This window comes from Ornithodoros turicata, chromosome 1, assembly GCF_037126465.1.
Source record: "Ornithodoros turicata isolate Travis chromosome 1, ASM3712646v1, whole genome shotgun sequence".
In the NCBI taxonomy this organism is placed as follows: domain Eukaryota; kingdom Metazoa; phylum Arthropoda; class Arachnida; order Ixodida; family Argasidae; genus Ornithodoros; species Ornithodoros turicata.
Window position 1 is genome coordinate 72,723,526 of NC_088201.1, and position 7,244 is coordinate 72,730,769.

Genomic DNA, 7,244 nt, shown 5'->3' on the forward strand with positions numbered 1-7,244 from the left:
TATTTTCATGATGGTGATGAGTAAGGTGTTTCTTCGCGGCGGTGGTGGTAAAAAGTTCACGAAAGTGGTGGGAACCGAAATAAAGGCCTCTCGCTGTAATCTGGATCACCACCCGCTAAATAAAAAAGTGCAGTACTGTGGTACCTGTACGATGTCGTATCCGTGGCAGTGGCGCTTGCAAGTGCTTTATGGTAACTCGATTCCAGGTTCCTAGATTGGCAATATGCTTTGCACTCTACGGCATTGACGTTCACCACGTCAGATCACAATGATGATGCCGTGATCCACATAAGGGGTGGGGGAGGAGGATGATGTAGGGGGAAGGTGCGGTCAGCCTGCTTTGAACTGGCGGCTCGGTGCACCCACGGGAGGGGTAAGAGGAAAGAGTGAAAGAGAGAGGGGAGAGACCATGGTGGCACAGGAGAGGGAAGGTCGTGCTAACTCTCTTGCTCTGGGATTTGTGCTCGTCCAAGAGGACTCCCCACTACAGAAAACATGCGAGCATCCCTCAGTAGTCTTCATTGGATTCACAGAGCGTCGTAATTCACATAGCCGCCCACACACCGCCCTTATTTTGCGCGGTATGATGGCGTAGGACTTACCGGAATGTTCATTTCTGTGCAAACTGTCACTAATAGCAGGAAAGGACTTATACCTATGGAATAAAGGTTTTTTTTTGTGTGTGTGCGTGTGGAATGGTGTAGTAGCAGAGCAAGCGCAGCGTACTCACACACACACACACACACATATATATATATATATATATATTGTCCTGGCGAAGACACTGCTACTGTCAAAACGTCGACCGTTCTTTTAAACGTTTCATAGCATATTATAATCTATGTGTTAAATCACCCATTAAATAAATTAGGTTTTGTTAACATTCCTGTAATCCGTCGTCCACGTCTTATTATTTAACTTTTATTCAACTTCGCAGCCTCTGATATATTAACCTCTTTTACCTATATATATATATATATATATATATATACGCTACAAAATGGAGGTTCGAACGACCAGGATGTTGTATATAGATAGGGGAGAAAAGACACCAGAGACTGAAGTAGGGAGTGGGGGAAAGTTATTTATTAAACTGGCATTTGAACTAAGGGTCTGGGGAAGTCTACGTTTCGGCGGAAGCTCCGCCTTCTTCGGGACTGAGAGAAAAATCTATGTACAAGGTATTTTAAAAGGTACAAAGGTGTCGTCACAGCCGGTACAATTCCACTGCGAGGCAGTCGTCAGTGAGTCATGTTCTGGAAGATTCCGGAAGGTTCCTGGGTCATCGGCCGGGGAGATTACGTGTCAGAGCCTTGGAGTTCCAGAAAGGTCTGGGGTCGCGCTCGTTGAAAACCTGTTGTCCGGGGTGTTCTTAGCGTCATTGTGTCCAGCTGTAAAGAAAAGAAGAAAAGAGGCAGCGGGCACTCCGAGGACACACAGAAAAAAAGTTATCCGGATACGCTTCTTACAGTTGATAGCACTCCTTTATCCTCATTTATTAAAGATTGGAATTTGTAGATCAAGTACGATTCGCGTTGCTCTCTGCAGCGATCGGATGTGAAATTTGACTCTAAAATAAAAAGTGCGACGTTATTAAAGGTCAGATATGCCGATTTTGAAGTGCCGCAGAACTGAGCGATACTCGCGCTGTGTGTTCATTACCGAACACTGAACATGTGCGCGAAATATCTTGCTCCAACTGTCCGTAGTTTTTTAGAGAACAATTTTTTTAGTTCCCACGCCCGGCCGTCAGACCGTCGGCAAACCCTGCGCACGGGCGCACCGACGTCACTGCTCTCGGTTTATCCGTCTTTGGCTTGGCATGAACTCTTGGCTTGGCCGCTTGGCTTCTTTCGTTTCGTCCTCTGTGCATCGTACATAAGCGAACAGCTGTTATGTTGTTGCTAAGCCGGAAACAAAGCGTGTGAATATTTTTTTTTTTTTTGGCACGGCGTCGTTTGGAAAGTGCACTTCCTTGTTCTGACCTTGCCTTTTATGGGCTGGAGCTATATGATGCGTGATATGCCACGGCGAAGTTGTCGAAGATGCGACGGTGCTACGCTGTTAGAACAATTCGTCGGAGCATTCAAGTGTTACCTATTATAAGCTGCCAAAAGACCAAGCAGTGCGAAGCTCTTGGCTGACAGTGGTGCCTGCTAATTTCCACTGCAAGGATTTCGTCCACGAATGTTATCATAGGTTACGCGCGACTCCAGAGGCAATTTGGAATCTCGGCACGAAATCGTCTGATGAAAATCTGAGGTGCCCGACGCACAACATTTTGAACGTGCCACGGAGGATCAAGGCAAAAAAACGAGAGCAAAAAAGGTAAGTCGAGGTTCAGATATAAAAAATAGCAAGCTTAATGAATCGACTGTGCAGCTGTCCTACTGCGCTTACTCTGATATAACCACGATTAACAACACAATAGTATTGATAATCTAACTTCTGAATTATCACAGGTGCACGCTGAAGGCGGAAATGAAGCATTATCTGGCTTGCATCTGGTGCATGAAGAAATTGCTGACACGTTAGTTGCAGTCTACCTCCACCAACAGGTATGACAATGTGATGTCATAATTTGAGTATTCACCTATGTTCAACTTTTCATGTGCACTCGCATGCAGACATCTTGACACCACTTTTAAATCTGCCCTCAAAGTTACAACCTGTGCTTTCAGGGTGGAAAACAAAGGTCGCCATTCCGATTAGCTGCTATCTCCCAGTTCAAGCACTTTTGCTGTCTGGACACTGGTTCCTGTGGATGGGGTGTTACAAGCTTCACTGTCTGATATAGAAGGTACATTACATTAGTTCAGTTAATTTGTCTTTTGCACATTTTTGTTACTGTTAGCTGGATTACTGTTGGACATACAATCCTTTGACACACAGAAGCTGATGTCGCCTCTGATAACATTTTAGAATTTTCAGTGTCATCAACGTCCATTGAGGAAGGTGCCTTTACTATCTGTGAATCTTTAATTGAAGAATAGCCCGGAATTCATGTTAACATTGTCTACTCTTATTAATTCACTGTCTGTGTTCTGAGAGCTAAGAAAAATGGAAACTATTTATTTGTCACAACTTCACACTGGATGTGGTACTGGATTGACATGTAAGCTAAAATACCTGGATTCTACAATAATTGTGTTGAACTTGGTGCATTACCGTGGGCAATGCCACATTCATTACATTTTTAGTGGGCCCGGTGCACAAATACTGTGTGCATACTGCATACATACATACTGTTCGATAGGCAAAAATACCTGAGCAGTGCTGTGTAGTCTTTTTACCCAAAGTCCATACTCTTAGTGCAAAGTCACAGTACGTAGAACAGCAATGTGCAGGCATGCTGCGATAGAGATTCACAACAGAAAGAAGACTGTTGAGAGCATCTAAATTTTAATGAGACGAGACTTTCATGCACAAGGCTGCTCTTGTTAATGTCTAACATGAAGTTACAAAATCCCAGAATATATAAAACATGTTGTAATGTAGAGAGTGAGGGTTGGTACAGACATAAAAATAATTATACAATCATATATAATAAAATAAAAAGGGGGTACAACTCCCCCCTCAACACAACTCGACAACTCAATAACTCTACTTGTTCTCTACCTTACAACATGTCTTATATATTCTGGAATTTTGTAACTTGATGTTAGACCTCGAGAAGTACAGCCTTCTGTGCGAAAGTCTTCTTTCTGTTGTGCACAATCATTATACAGTAAATACGAATATTCATTTCTTGTCATTAAATGCTTTTTCTTTTTTTTCTGCAGTGATGAGCATCCATAAGGACACATGCCAGAAAGGGAGTCTCTTTGGGATGACAAACCCTCATCACCTCATGAGGCTACAATGGTTGACGAATGGTTCTCAAGCACATCGAAACTTCAACAAATAATTCATGAAAAAGCCAGTCAGTGCTAGCACCAGGAATTGAACGTGGACCGTCCTGCTACCAGTCAGAGATGTTGCATTTCAGGCGCTCATTGACTTTTGGTGAATTACTTGTTGACTTTGTCCCAAGGTGGAGCTCGCCATAGCTCATTTGCCTATCTGTTAATGTTGTGGCGTGTGTTGCGTTTTTCTCTTTGTGTGTTCCAGACTCAGAACGGTTAATTTGGATCAGGTCAGGTACGTTCCATTTAGACACGGCAAACATAAAGTGGTGTTTCTCAACACAACTTAGCAGTGGCCTTCATGCATTACTGCTACGGCCATTAAGCGTGAATGGAAAGCTGCACATTATGCATGATGTAAAACTCCAAGACTAGGGAACACGAAGGGACAGACACAAACACGTCCCTTTGTGTTCCCTAGTCTCGGGGTCTTACATATGCATCATCTTCACCAGCTCGCTTGCTTCCTAGCCATTTTTTCTGCACATTATGTTCACTCTACTTTTATCGTGTGCTATATAATCTTGTTCAAGTTCTGTCAAACGATGTGTAATGCTATAAAAAAATTCAGTACACTGTTTATGTGGGTTGAATGGTAGCGCATCAATGCAGGAAGGAAACTCATGTTATGGCAAGTGTTTACGTATTGTGCGTTTAACTACTAATTTTATTGGTTAGCTTTTGCCGGCGTATCATGTCAAGCCATGTTATATTAATTTGGAACATGTTCTTCTTAGTAGCCAGAGCAGCTGATACACTGTGAGAACATAGCCCGTGTGTGTTTGTCTTTTCTACCGCAGCCCTTGGGTTTCCTCCCTGATGCCTACACATGTCAGGGATAGGTTTCAGAACCGGTAGTTCCCGCCAAGTGTGAATTGCTTTTCAGGGGATCATCACGCTAGCAGATGAAACATATGGTTTAAATTCTATTATATTATATATATTATATATTATTTGCAGGACAGGAATTGCGTAGCTTCACACAAATACTACTACTACGACGTAAGAGTGGTTTCAAATCTAGATTTTTTGTGTTCCTGACATTATCGCACAAGATGTAGTATCCACTATGATCCTTTATATGGGGGTATGTACAGTGCAATCAACAGATGCTATTTACAAATCTGTGCTTTCTACTGTGTTGAAATGGGGTAGTTTGTATCTGAGAGCCATAGTGAAACACAGGCAGCCAAGGACAGACTTTTGATGCCCTCGAGAAACATGGCAACACATTGCAGGGACTCTGGATGCTTCCTAAATTTCCAGAACACACACCTCAAGGAAGCGGTTACATAACAAGTGGTTAGAGAAATCCAAGACAGTTGCATGTGTAAGCAGTCCGCGTTGGATTTGCTTCTGTCCGAGATACGTTATCTCAAAGGGAACGCACGGACACACTCAGAATGATAGTAGGGCTGCCTGTGAAATAGAATGAGGAGAGGGGAAGATATATAACCCTTTTTTCTTGTCTGTTATTCTATTGGTTAAATTGTCATTTGCTTAGCAGCATATATGTGTATATTCCAGAGTCTGCTAATAAATATATCAGTTTAGAGCTAGCAGTCGCATTGTAGATGTCTCATCCTGTCCTTGGCTGCTTGTGTTTCACTATGGCCATGCTTGCTATTGCAAAAACAGAAAACAAAAAAAAGACAATAGAAAAACACGAAAAGAGCGACCTAAAAAGCTGCCTGTTCTAGTGCTCACATGGAGGCAATGCAATGAGGTAACATGTTCCATTCATGAACTGTGCATAGTAGTACATATCGCAATGGCAACGATTATTCAGATTTTTCTTGAAGTACTTTGTTTTTTTGAGCTTTGTTTGCAGAGTCTATTATTGGAACTTTATGTGATTCCCCTCTTGAGATACTTTAAGATTGCTGATGCTGTGCAGTTTGTTAATTTTGAAACTGTACTGTGCTGAGGTACAAAAAGAGAATTGTCATATCTGGATTTGAGCACATAGGAATAATTTGTAAGTACTTTCCTTGTTGACATTAATATTTGCACCAGGTCACAACATTGTTGATTGATGGAAAATGTAAATAAATATATTTATTTGCTTGCCAAACAATGCACAAATGTCTTCTTTTCTAGTGAGATATTCCCTGTTCACCAGACATAAATGTGGAAAAGTTAAAGGGGCATAATGATGGTAGAGTCTAGCGTTGCTTTTTGCCACTTCACATATATTCGTGTGCACATGTAGGAATAGGAAGGTAGAGCATATGCATAAAAAATGTCATATGCAGCCACACATATGGTTCAGAAGATTAATTAGATGATGTCCAAGCGTATATAATTGTGCTTCATGTGCAATGGGTATGCTAACGGATTGCTTCCATGAAGCCTTTTTATTTATTTTTATAAATTCTTTTTATAAATGTTATTTTTTATTTTATATAAATTTCATATTACACATTGTATACTTATATTTTTATAAATTAAAAACTCAAGTTACATGGCCCCTGTAAGAGTGCCCTTTGCAAATGGTTTGGTAACGTGTCTCTAACTGTAAAGGTAAGAGGCAATCGAGAATGCTGCAGACAAGGTTGCAACTTACATATTGCTTATCATGTCCTACATACAAAGTGATTTGTACAATAATTCCTGAGGACGGAATTAATTCCGAGGCTGGCCAGTGATGTCACCCAGGACGACAAGTCACATAATTGCCTCTAACACTTTTACACCCCATGGGCTGAGTTGTGAATTGAAAGAGCACTCTACAGAAGGATAAGGTGCACCTGATTTCTAGGATCTATGCTATGCCCTAACTCTTCAGCACCACATTTCTAAAAACACCATTTCTAAGTGGCAATATGTGCTCTGGTACTTCTTTTGCGTCTGCATAGTGTGCAACCACATGGCTACTGGAGCTTTCGTGTGCATGTTTTTGTGCGACGGTGCTCATTACAAACAATATCCAGATGTTAGACATAAAATGCAGTAGTTTGTAGCGTGCCACACAACGCAGCGTGACGTGGGAGTGTGTGATTCAAAGAAAGCTTCTGGAAAATACACAGAATCCCACAAAAAGTTTAAAATGTGATTTGTATTTTGTTTTACGTCTCTCGTCGTTACATACCATCGTCGACGCTGTTGCACATTGATAAATCGTACGTAAAACTTGTCCCATAGCAGTATGCGGTTTCTCAAATACATAGCACAATTTTTTCCTGCAGGAATAAAACGCTGTCGGCATTTTCTTGCTAACACGGCTGTCGAAACGTCAGTCTCTACAATGGGCAAGTGCTGTAAAGGGGCTAACGCAGACGCGACTTGATACAAATTGTACGTGCTCACAAAACACAAACGACGAATTCCAGTCACAAC

General features: G+C 41.6%; 1 long non-coding RNA gene across 1 annotated transcript; it reads left to right on the forward strand.

The window, feature by feature from the left end:
- The first annotated feature begins 1,888 nt into the window (after positions 1-1,888).
- Positions 1,889-3,818, forward strand: LOC135400697 (uncharacterized). Its single transcript, XR_010424633.1, has 4 exons — positions 1,889-2,328; positions 2,463-2,558; positions 2,682-2,800; positions 3,783-3,818. It is a non-coding gene; the product is annotated as an uncharacterized LOC135400697 (long non-coding RNA).
- The last annotated feature ends 3,426 nt before the right edge of the window (positions 3,819-7,244 follow it).